General features: G+C 46.2%; 1 long non-coding RNA gene across 1 annotated transcript; it reads right to left on the reverse strand.

Annotated features, from left to right (window-relative positions):
• Positions 1-351: 351 nt before the first annotated feature.
• On the reverse strand, positions 352-8,815 carry LOC125617259. The gene is made up of 2 exons (XR_007348202.1): positions 8,700-8,815; positions 352-402 (listed from the first exon to the last, which is right to left on the reverse strand). It is a non-coding gene; the product is annotated as an uncharacterized LOC125617259 (long non-coding RNA).
• Between the last annotated feature and the right edge of the window lie 4,236 nt (positions 8,816-13,051).

The raw sequence follows: 13,051 nt of genomic DNA on the forward strand, positions 1-13,051 counted from the left end.
CCTAATATTTGGCTGTTCCCAGATCCAGGCTGCTCTCAGCTTTTTAAAATAAATATTTATTTATTCTAATTTGTTATATATGACAGAAGAATTCATTTCAATTCATAGTACACATATAGAGCACAATTTCATATCTCTGGTTGTACACAAAGTAGAATCACAACATTTGTGTCTTCATACATGTACTTGGGGTAATGATGTCCATCTCATTCCATGTCTTTCCTACCCCCATGCCCCCTCCCTTCCCTTTGCCCTATCTAAAGTTCCTCCATTCCTCCCATGCTCCCCCCACATCCCCATTATGGATCAGCATCCTTATATCAGAGAAAACATTCAGCATTTGGTTTTGGGGGGATTGGCTTACTTCACTTAGCATAATATTCTCCAATTCCATCCATTTACCTGCAAACGTCATGATTTTATTCTCTTACTGCTGGGTAATATTCCATTGTATAAAGATACCACAGTTTCTTTCAATTAAAAGATGATGATCTCATCTACAGCAAAGCCTCCACAGTTTAGCTATTGTGAATTGTGCTGCTATAAACATTGAAGTGGCTGTGTCACTGTACTATGCTGTTTTTAAGTCCTTTGGTTATAAACTGAGGAGTGGGATAGCTGGGTCAAATGGTGGTTCTATTCCAAGTTTTCCAAGGAATCTCCATACTGCTTTCCAGATTGGCTGCACCAATTTGCAGCCCACCAGCCATGTGTGAGTGTGCCTTCCCCCACATCCTCGCCCTTCTCTCAGCTGGACCCTCCCAGGTCCAGTCTGTCTTGCTCCCCCAACTTGGGGTTGCAAGACCAGCTGCCTCAGATCTGATCGTGCAGGTGTCCCTGTCCTGACTGGGCCCTGCCTCACCCACACTCTTGGTTCGGACCCTCCTCATTTAGCAAGCCCTGGTGGCTCTCATGTCCCTATACTGACTAAGCCAACCAACCACCTTTAGCCCCAATGGCCCTACGCTTCACTAATAATGAGAATACAAACAGGCGACGTCTACTAAGCCCTCGATGTGAGGCAGAGAGGCGATGGCTTCAGTGTCTGTGTCCCCCTAAAAGTCATTTTAAATACTAACCCCAACGTGATGCCAGGAGGAGGTGGGCCTTCAGGAGGGCATTTGGTCAGTGAGGGTGGGGCCTTCATGGATGGATAGTGCCCATATAAGATGCCCCGAGAGCTCGCTCACAACTTGAGGACACACAGAGAAGACAGTAGACTGCCACCTGGAAAAAGACCTGCACCACAATCAGACCAGCTGGTGCCCTGACCTTGGACTTCCAGCCTCCAGGACTGTGAGAAGTAAACCCCCACTGTCGGGAAAGACACCAGTCAGCGGCACTTTGTTAGCAGCCCAAGTGGACTAAGACACCAAGATCTCATCTGATCCACACCAGCTCTGATACTGGAAATGGTACTTGTGACAGCCCCCGGGTCGGTATTACCATCTCCATTCCACAAACGAGGCATGGCCTGGGCTCAGGCACAAAAACCCTGAGTCTGTCCTGCTGTGAGCACTGCCTCCCACCTACAGATGCAGATGCTGAGGCCACCAAAGCCAGATGTGGTCCTGAGCAGACCCTGGGTTCCAGGCTACCTGACCCCGGAGTGACTCTGCACTGCATACTCTGCCATGTCCCTGCAGGCAGAAGTGCCTGGGCAAGGGGACAGCCCTCAGAGTGTGTTCACAAGAAACCAAGCCTGAGACTGTGCTCCACTCATTCAGCTCAGCCAATGATCCAAAGGCTGGGCGGGTCTGGGAGCCAGGCTGGCCCCAGGGGTTGTCCTAGAAGTCACCTAGGTTCAGGGGGGAAGGAGGAACCCGAGGACCAGGCAGTCCTGACAAGAACAGGAACCAGTACATGTGCCTCTGGTGAGTTTCTCCAGGCAAATGTGCTGCTCCAGGTTAAATGGCTTAGACAGAGTAACCCCTCCCTGAGCCTTATCCCTAGGATCCACAGATGTTCCAAGATTTCTTTTGTCCCAAATACCTGGTGTCATCTCTGGATCCAACAGATCTCTTCAGTGTGGTGACATTATCTAAACCCAATTCATAAGGCAGAGACTTCTAAATGGGGTATGTGTCTCAGTGGGGGGGGGAGAATACATATAGTGTACATGTATGCACATGTGTGTGTATACACACACACACACACACAGAATTCTTCCAATCTGTCCCCAAGGGAACCTTGAAATGCCACTGAAAAGCCTATTGAAGAGGAAACACAGTTAGGGAGCCCAGCGTGACTCTGGAGGAATCCTTGCCTGAGCTCTCAAACCTGGACAAAACAAGGATGAATCATACCTTCCTCCCAAATGTGCACCCTGAACCCCAGCCAAGGTCTGTTTCAGCTCTTGACTGATAGAGTAACACAGCCACACCCCAGGGGCCGCTCACTCACTCATGGGGCCAAGGAACCAAGTCTTGGAAGCCGTTTCATGTTTGCAAATCTTAGCTCTTGATGAGCTGTGACAGCGCTTGCCCCCACAGCCCTCCCGTGTGCTTGGGGTTTGAGCGTTGCTCATAGATCAGTGGTCCCTTAGTGCATGACACGCCTGTAAGTGGAGATAGCATCTGCCCTGAGGGTTCAAGAGCTTTGTCACGGCTGTTATCATGGCCGGCTGTGGTTTTCTTTTGTTTTGTAAAACCCACAAAATTATTGTTAGGCTTTTTTAACCATACCACGTTGTTAGAATTCTTCGAGCTGGGATTCGGAGCTGAGTAGGAGGCCCAGCTCTGGATTTAAAAACTTTGCAACCAAGAAGAAATCAATACACCTCTCCAAGTCTCAGTTTTCTCATCTGTGACACAGGGAGGTAATACTCATGCCATGGACTGGCAGCGTGCCCTTCCCGCTTCCCCTGAATGTTGTAATACCGAAGCATCCAAGAAAGTACACTGTGAAACGAAAATCATGACATAAATTTAATAGGAACCATTTTTCTCAAACGTGAACCTGGTGAGACCTAGCCTCACTGGCTCCAGGAGACCTGCAGACACCAAAATCTGAGGATATCAGGTGCCTTATATAAAATGCACAAACTTGCATAGATCCTACGCACATCCCCCTTATATTTTAAATCATCTCTAGATTGCGTATAATGCTTAGCACAATGTAAATGCCATGTAAATAGTTGTTACACTGAATTGTTTAGGGAATCGTGGGAAGAGAAAAGCCGGTATGTGTTCAGTTCAGATACAATTCTTAAAAATATTTCCAAGCTGGGGTTGGCAGGATCTGTAGATGCAGATCTCACGGATACAGAGAGCTGAGTGTGCCATGCTAGGCCTCAGGACACGGGCCTGACAGAAAGTTATATCCATGCAAACAAATGGGATATGACAGGAAAGTCTCTAGCCTCGGGGCCTACTTATAACACTGTATAATTTTGTCATCTGACAAAATGTTTTCTCAAAGAACCAGAATTATTGACTCTTTTCTGTGCACCAGGTTCTAGCAGATACTAAGAACGCCATCAGGATAATGAAGTTCTGCTCTTTGGAGGACCCCAGTCCAGGCTGAGATGAGTACTAGAACACAAAGCGTCAAGACCATTATGGAGAAATGGCTCGTGCGCTGTGAGAAATGGAAAGGGCTTCCCAGAGGCAGCGACAGTGGAGCTGGGTGCTGGGCAGTGAGGAGAGGTTTGGTAGGAAGACAGCCAGTCTCTAGACTCAAGAGAGGAAGTGGCCAAGGCCTTTCCCAGGAGGGACTTTCTTGCAGAGCATGGTCTTGCTGGGTGAGGGCACGGTGATGACGCACCCAGCTCTCCTGACCACGTGGACCAGCTCCCACTTGGCCGGGGAGGGTGTGGGCAGGACGCAGGTGAGAGTCGGAGGAGAGGAGGTGAGAGATGGCAAGGGGTGAAAGGTCGACTAGGAAAGGGGCTGACGCAGAAAGATGTGGTCAGCGTTTCCACCCTCAGAGTAGAGGAGAGCTGGTGTGGGCTTCACCTTTGCCTCTCCCCACTGCACCCCAGGCCCTTGGCAGATGGCATGTCTCAGCTCCCCGGTCTGTTTTCTCAAATGACAAGAGCAAACTCATTGTTGTGCAGGAAAAACTGTCCCAATGTCCAGTGGCCATGATGGGCATGGCTCCAGGAAGCTGACGGACAGACAGCTGGGACTCCCAAGGTGACATGATGTAAAGGAAAGTTCAAGTCCCGGTGTCGCACAGTAATCGTACCATTCAATTTTGCATCCTAATTGGTGCTTTAGAACCATCTTCTCCACGTTCTCATTTTCTCCGGCAGCAGCGTAGACTTTGGCATCCACGTGGGCAGCGGGGGCACATTCGCTGGGCCTCTTTCCCTCTGGCGGATGAAGCATCTTAGCCCTAAACCACAACCATCTGTGAAAATGACGGGGAGGCTCAGAAAGTGCCAGAACCACAAAATTCCAGCTTTGCTTTTGACTTTCTGGCAACCAAAGAATAAAAACGCAGCTCTCATTTCTCCAAATGTTTCCTGCCCCGCCATCTACTCCAGCCTCGGGTCGGTTCCCCATTAGCAAACTTGGGTGCTCCTGCAGCCCCGTCATTCACCTGGCTCTCAGCTACTACTGAAATGCACATGGAGGCCAGGGTGTTGGCTGGGAATAAAGTGGGTTTCTTTTTTCTTTTTTCTTTTTTTCCCCCAAAAGGAACAAACTTCATAAATCCTTGCTTGATTCTATGCAGGTGTATAGAAGAAACTGAAAGAGGTGTTTATTTTCTGTGTCCAGGTCCTGCCAAGACCCAAATATGAAAAACATTTTTTCCCCAACACAGATGTCTGTTGAGACACTTGAGAAATCCAGAGAAAGGTGGGTGTGAGCTCTGAAAGGCTCTTGCCCAATATGGGCTAAGAATGGCCAAGAGGGATGCTCAGACAGTATCTGCCCATCCTGTGAGCATCAGGGGCCTCCACGTGCCTCACCTGACAGAGACCACAGTCTGGGCGCAGTGCATGGGGTAGGACCAAGATAGTTACCGAGATGCAGAAGACGTTGGAAAATTCGCTCTCCTCCACACCACAGGAAGGCTTATAGATCCAAACCAAACCAGAGCTCGTTCAAGTGTCAGGAGATGTAAAATAATGTGGTTTGGGGTGCACAAACGTTTTTAGCTATAAATACCCTTGAGCGTGTTCCAATGCACTGAGCCAAAACCTAAATGCTATGAGGTTTCACCCAACATAGGGTTCCTTAAATAAACACAATACGAATACAAAATTTAACAGCATGAACTTGAAAGGAGAGAGACTGACACTAAACGATCTCAGTAGGAGAGGAAACTGGTCTGGGCCTCTGGGGACAAGTGTTCACTGAGGTCGTCAGCAGGCCGCGCACTGGACAAGCTCTTTCAAATCTGTCAGTGTATTAAAATCTTCCTAAAGAAACCCCAGGAGAAGGACACTAGTGTCTGGCACAGTAAAGACAAGAAAACCAAACTCTAGAGAGGAAGCCAAGTGGGGCTCCAAAGCCACCATCTTATGTGACTTGACCCCTTTACACAATCTGCTTCTCCATCAGGGTGTGACCTCCTCAAGGACAAGAGTGCTGTCCCATCACCCAGGGCTCCTCCAGGCCAGGAGGCCTCTCGTAACTGTCTGAATTCCTGAAGACGGCCATAGCAGATTCCCGCAGGCCAGATGGCTTAGAACAGCAGGCCTTCAGTATCCAACAGCTCTGGAAGCTGAAATTCCAAAATCCAGGTGTCCCTGGGGTTTTGAGGGAAATCTGACCAGGCCTTCTTCTGCTTCTGGTGGATCCCCACAGATCCTTGGTGTCCTTCACTTGAAGATGCATCCTCCATCCTCTGCCTCCACCTTCGAGGCCCTGTCATCTCTTGTGTCTCTTCTGTTCTGAGAAGGACAGCAGCCACTGGATGAGGGCCCACTCTGATTTATTATGATTTTATCTTAACTTGATCACATCTGCAAACACCCAATTTCCAAAGGAGGTCACAAGTACCAGGGCTCTGGACTTACCGTATCTTTTGCGGGGAGAGGATTCAATCTATATAACATGGATAATAAACTCACATTTCTTGAATGGATCCTTCCAGGATTTCTGGAAAAATCTAATGCTCCAAGCACCCCACACTATGGCCTCTCTGATCACACGAGGTTCCTGAGTGCCACCACCCTGACGCACTCCCAACACCTGGGAAAGCAGTGGATTGCCAACCTGCCCCTGTGCAGGGACCTCCCGAGTCCTGATGGGTTGAGAGACAAACTCTTCCTGAAGGTATTATTTCCCACCAAGAGGCCCAGGCAGTTTTAGAACTGCATGATGAGGGCAGAAGCTTACAGAAAGAATAAGAATGTGACTGTAAGAGCCACTCTTGACCCCCACTGCAGAAAACCAGGAAGTGTACCTGTCAGGGGGGAAAAAAAAAAAATCACTCTATAGGAATGAACACTAAACCTCATTCGATTTTTAAATGCACCAATTTCTTGTATACTACCCATCACCCAATGGTTTCCCAAAGATATCCCAGCTCCGGCTTCTGTTACTCTGATTGTAGACTTTTGTATTCCATTTTTCTTGTTAATAGCTGATTTTTCAAGAATGTGATCATATTTTAACACACGTAGACATTTTATTTCCTACCTCTAAGGTACTCTAAATGAGGATATTGCTAGCAAAGGACCTAGTATTAAAAAAACATACAAAAATGGTTAGTAAGGCCCATGTTAAGGAAACTGCAGAGAGTAGCTAGGAAAATGTAAACCCAGTTAGGCCATCAGAATTTGCTTATGCTGTTAAGTATAACTTCCACCAGGTGCATGAAGCACATGAGTAATTACAGATTAAGGGGGGAAAATTAAGCAATAACCTTTTTTCAGCACGGACACCACCTCCTCTGATTCTGGGGCAGTGTTTTGAAGAGTTAAATGCCCTCTGCAAATGCCAGGTGCTCTGTCGTCATCGCCACCTCTGCTCCTCCTCACAGCCATGGCTGCACATGAAGCAGTTACACGGGAGACGTGTTCCCCCCTGTTTTCTCTCAGCCCCCTAGAAATGCACGGTTCATGCCTGTCGAATGCAGAACATGCTCCAAAGAACCCTGGGTTCTACCCCCACTACCTAAGAATGCTCATCTTTTCCCAATTTGCAAGGGGAAGAACAAGTAAATGAACAAGAATTTCCTAATGTCAAGGTTGATGCTCTAATTTTCCTCCTATTTGGAACTCACTACTCCTGGCCTGTGAGGAAATATCATAGATGACAGAACAAATGGGCAAGTACATCAGCCCAGCTTTCGCAGTGACATGTCACCAAGTAGGTATGACATGTGCTGTCTTTACCTGACTCTCCCACACATTCCAATGGTCCCAACAGTGGGGGCCACTTACCTCTGGGCCCGGGCACTTATTTCAGGACTCTGAATACAGTAAATGTCTTCTGAAGAGTGGCTGGAACTGCAGGCCAAAGCCACAATAGATGCCACCTCCCACCCTTAGGATGGCTGCCACCCATAAAGAAAAGCGAAACGCACGAACAGCAGCATTGGCAAGTTTGTGGAGAAATCGGAACCCTTGCGCATTGCTGGTAGGAAGGCACGGTGGTGCCACCCCTGTGGGGGACAGTGGCAGCCACTCAATAAGAATTGCCACACGATCCGGAAATTCCAATGCTGGGAATAGGCATATCCAAAACCGTAAAGACAGGTCGCAGACAGCACCGTCCGTCCAGCTCATGGCGGCATTGTTCAAGATAGCCGAGTGTGGAAGCCGCCCAGTGACCACCGGTGGGTGAGTGGGGGAACAAAACGCTGTCTAGTCCAAAGGGAACGTGATCAGGAAATCCTGGGGTGTGCTGCCACACAGGCGGACATGAAGGACAGTATCCTAGGTGAAGTAAGCTGGACACCGAAGAACAGATACCACAGGACTCCATTTACATGAGTTACCTGGAGGAGTCAAAATCACAGAGACAGAGGTTAGCAGGGCTGGTGACGGGGACGGGGAGCTGTCGCTAGGGGGTCAGAATTCCAGTTCGGAAAGAAGGTGAGCCGTGGGATGGAGAGACAGCAATGTGAACTTGCTTAAGCCCCTGAACTGCGAACTTCAAAAGCATTCAAAAGTGAAGTTCATGTGGTGAAGAGTTCACCAAGGTTAAGGGGGGGGGGGGGCAGGAGGGGGAAGGGGGGAGAGAGGGAGGGACGGAGCGGGGGGGGGGAGGAAAGAGGGGGGAGAGGGAGAGAGCGCACAGATGGATGTGAACATTTATCCATATTCTCAAGTAAGCACACGGCTTCCACCAGCCCCAACGCCTCCCAGACTTTAGAAATTTGTAGAGTTGCCAAAGTATACCTGATGGGCATTTTAAGAATGTCTTAAAAAATCATAACCTATTTTTTAATTCTAATTTCTTATGCATGACAGAATGCTTTACAATTCATATTACACATATAGAGCACATTTTTTCATATCTCTGGTTGTATATTCACACCATTCTTGTCTTCATACATGTACTTAGTGTAATGATGTCCATCTCATTCCACCATCTTTTTTACACCCCTTGCCCCCCTCTTCCACTCCCTCCTGTTTTCCCTTATGCCCTATCTAGAATTCACCTAATCTTCACATGCTTTCCCTTCCTACCCCACTATGAATCAGCCTTCTTATATCAGAGAAAACATTCAGTATTTGGTTTTTTTGGATTGGCTAACTTCACTTAGTATAATATTCTCCAACTCCATCCATTTACCTGCAAATGCCATGATTTTATTCTCTTACTGCTGAGTAATATTCCATTGAGTATATATACCACATTTTCTTTTATTCATCTACTGACGGGCAGCTAGGTTGGTTCCACAGTTTAGCTATTGTGAATTGTGCTGCTATAAACATTGAGGTGGCTGTGTCCCTGTAGTAAATCCCTGTAGTAAGTCCTTTGGGTTTAGACCGAGGAGTGGGATAGCTGGGTCAAATGGTGGTTCCATTCCAAGTTTTCTAAGGTACAGAGATGGAAAACTGGTTCGTGATCCCTCTACTCGGGTGATCCCATCTGACCATATTTTTAAAAGTAAATTCAGTGTGCACTTAGATCATTCAGCAATGTAGAATGATATAAAATGACAATTACAAGAAACCTTCCCTTCCCAGCCCCTGTTCCAAAAGATGACCACTGCTCACGGTTGCCTGATGTGCTCTTCATGAAACAACCCACGCTGTTCTTACACACCTAGGCATACACATGAATTTTTAAATGTTCATGTAGGGGGTTCACTTTCACATTTTATTTTATACATTATTTTTTTACATTTACATTTTAAGGATGCTTTAGTCAGCTTTGCTGCCACTTTGACCAAAAAAACCTGACAAGAACAATTTTGGAGAAGGAAAAGTTTACTTGGGGCTCACAGCTTGAGAGGTCTCAGTCCACAGACGGCCGACTCCATTGCCCTGTGCCCGAGATGAGGGAGAACACCAAGACAGAAAGCCAGGATGAAAGGAAGCAGCTCGGAGGGGACCCTCAGGAAGCAGACAGAGAATTCCACTCCAGGACAAATGCAGGCCCCCAAAGGCACAACTCTAGAGGCCACCTTCTCCAGCCACACCCTACCCTAGGCACCACCCAGCCAACCCACTGGAGTTCATTAACATGCCGACGAGGATGAGGCTCTCAGGACCCAGTCGTTCCTCCTCTGAACTTCCCTCACATGAGCCTTTGGGCACACCTCATATCTAAACCATAACAAATGTATACACAAGTTGGCTCATATGTGCACTTTCCATCGTCCCTTAAAAGTATTCTTTGGGACTTTTCTATATTAGAATGTACAGAACTCCTTGATGACTATTTAGTATCCCTGATGAAACATGTAGCTGCTTCCCGCTTGTTCCTCTTTTTGTTTTGTTTACTCTAACAACAGAATACTCACCGCAGTGGAATTGGTAGGTCAATGTCAGAGCAATGGCTATTTTAATGAACATTGGCCAGTTACAAACCGCAATGGTAGCAATAGCCTAAAGCCTCAGAATACGACAGAATCCCCGTTCCCTGAAGCACCGCACCACATTGGTCTCTGCACCAGGCTTTGCCACCGTGTTTGAACGTCAGCCTTCCAAAGATGGGACTCCACCTCTCACGAATGCCACCTGGATCTTAATTGGGAGCTCCAGGACCCTCTTCCTCTAAGTTACTTGCTCATAACCCTTATTGACCTTCTATTGATGAATTCTTTACAGATTAAGGAAATAGCCGCTCATTCGTCGTATGTGCTTGCAGATTCTCTCCCCAGATTTGTTTGTTTTACTTTACTTGAGCTCTTCTGTGCCAAAGAGAAATTCAAAAATTTTATATAGTCGCAAGTATCTATCTTTTCCTTTACAGCTTCTAAGTTTTCTACCCTACTTAGAAAGCCTTTTCCTCCTCCAAGTTTAAAAATAAACACATGCAAACTTTTAGACAGACTGCCTCTGCTCTGTTTGTGCAATAGTGTGCCAGTGGTGCGGCCCTGAGTGCATAAAAATAAGCACACGGGGACGTCACGGCGGCTATTAAGGTAGAGAGGGGTGTCGTTTGTGTCGATTAATTTTCACTAGGCATGCTGAGACAGTCCAGGGCGGGCATGAAGGGTACTTTCAAAATATAACACTGAAACAACTGGATATTTACAAAGCCACTGTTTTACAATAACATGCACAAAGTGAAGTCGGACCTTTATCAAGTATCATGTAAAAAATTCCACTCACAATGGATCATAGACCCAAATATAAACGCTAAGCCTATAAAACTCCTATAGGAAAACATGATAGCAAATCCTTGCACCATTGGGTTAGGTATGACACCCGGAGTGCAGGTGAAGGCTGGGGATGTGGCTCGGGGTAGCTCACCGGTTTAGCACATGTGAGGCCCTGGGTTCCATTCCCAACACTTCAAAAAAAAAAAGAAACTAAAAAGAACAAGAGTGACAAAAGAAACAAATAAGTTGGAATTCATAAAGACTAAAAATTTTATGTTCAAAGAATACCATCGGTGTCAGTCAGCTGTCCACCTCTGTGACAAAATACTTGAGATAAACAAACTAAAAGGAGGAAAGGTTTATTTTGGCTCACGGCTTGAGAGGTGTCATTCATGGTGGTGTGGCCCTGGGCCTTTGCAGACACAGAGCATCACAGAGCACATGGCAGAGGACAGCTGCTCACCTACGGCAACCAGGAAGGAGAGAGAGAGGGGAAAGGCCTGGGTCCCAGAATTCCCAGTAAAGACACACCCCAATGACCTAACTTCCTTCCAGTAAGCCCCACCTCTTAAAGGCTCCACCTTCTCCCCCGAGCACCATTAGTTGGGGACCAGGACTTCACCAAGGAGCTTTTGGGGACATTGAAGATCCAAACCATAGCATCATCATCAAAGTGAATACGCAGCCCACAGAATGGGAGAGATTATTTGTAAATCCCATATTTATAAAGGAAAACTCAGACAGTGCAACCACAGAAAGAGACAAATAGCCCAACTTTTAAAATGTCAAAGGACCTGAATACACCTCTTTCCAAAGAGGATGTCCAAATGGTCAGTCAGCCATGAGAAGACGCTACTCACCACCAGTCCACAGGGAAGGGTGGGTCAGCCCTGCAGTAGGTACAACTTCACACCCCCAGAAATAGCTCAAGGAAGGGAGAGCGCCAGCGCACAAAAGCATTAAAAAGCAAATTGGAGAACAACAAGGTAGGGAAGGATGCAGAGAAATCGAACCCTCACTCTGTTGGTGGGACTGTAGGATGCTATCTATGGTCACTTTTAAAATGAATTTGGCGGTTCTGTGAAATATTAGACACAGTTACCATGTGACCCGTCAGTTCTGCTCATGAATATATACCCAAGATAAAAAAAATAGCCCACACGGATACTTGCATGTGAATTTCCATAGCTGCATTGTTCATGATAACCAAAAGACTGAAACAACCCAGGGTGTACCAACTGATGAATATAGATTTAAGAGTGGAATATTCATAAGTGGAACATTACTTAGTAATAAAAAGGAACAAAGTACCAATTGATGCTACGACATGTATGAATTCCAAAAATGCCACAATTTGTAAAAGAAACCAATCACAAAATGCTGTATATTATGTTATATAATTTCATTTTTTTGAAATATTTGAAGTAGGCAAATCCATGGAGATACAAAGTAAATTAGTGATTGCTGCCGCAGTCTGGCTGGGCACAATCAGAAGCCACTTGTCTGTTTGTGCAATAGTGTGCCAGTGGTGCCTTCGGCTGTGGCTCTCAACAGATTGCCAAGGGCCCGAAGCAAGAGTGAGAGTGGAGAGAGGGTTCCACAGGGTGTGAGGATTCTTTGGGGTGGATGAAATTTCTCTTTAGTCGTCAAGGTTGCCCATCCCTAAGAATATGCTAGAAGACTTTAGTTTTTGTACTTTTCAAGGGTAAATTGTATAGTATATAAATCATATCTTAATAAAGTCATTTTAGCTTTGTTTAAAAAAAAGGACAGTGGGCCATAGTTCACTGATTTCTATACTAGTCTTAACATTTTGTACTTTTGTAATATAATAAATATCGGGAAAAATATAGACTAATAAGTGATAAGAAAGGAAAGCAAGTAAGAAGGACTGAGGGGGGTCGATACTTAGGGAAAAATTTCACCTTTTCTTTCCTCTGTATGTATATATCTGTAGGTGAAGTGCCCATCATTCAGGTAAAACAGAGTTTGAAAGCAAGAACTCACTGGGAAGGTCATCCAGCAAGCCATGGAATGAGCCGGTGAACCACAAGGGGGCCTAACTTGGTCTTAAAGAGTGAAGCTGTAGCCAAGTCTCTGGGCCACTCAGGACATCTGCTTCCTCCTCTCTAAAAGGGCACTGATATTTATCTTCACAGGTATCAAGATCAAGCACTTGAAAACCCTAAATTATAAAATGTGCAGGTCATTGATATAAAACTGCTCCCTCTCCGTTGCTGCATCATGATTGATAGTTTCTCATTAGAACTTTCTTAATATAAATGTAAATAGGCCCACAGCAGAATAAGAAATTAATGTCCATCTTCCAAATACAATGTGTGTGATCCAGCCCCATGGACAGAAGTCCCGG

The sequence above is a fragment of the Marmota marmota genome, unplaced genomic scaffold, assembly GCF_001458135.2.
Source record: "Marmota marmota marmota unplaced genomic scaffold, marMar, whole genome shotgun sequence".
Classification (NCBI taxonomy): Eukaryota; Metazoa; Chordata; class Mammalia; order Rodentia; family Sciuridae; genus Marmota; species Marmota marmota.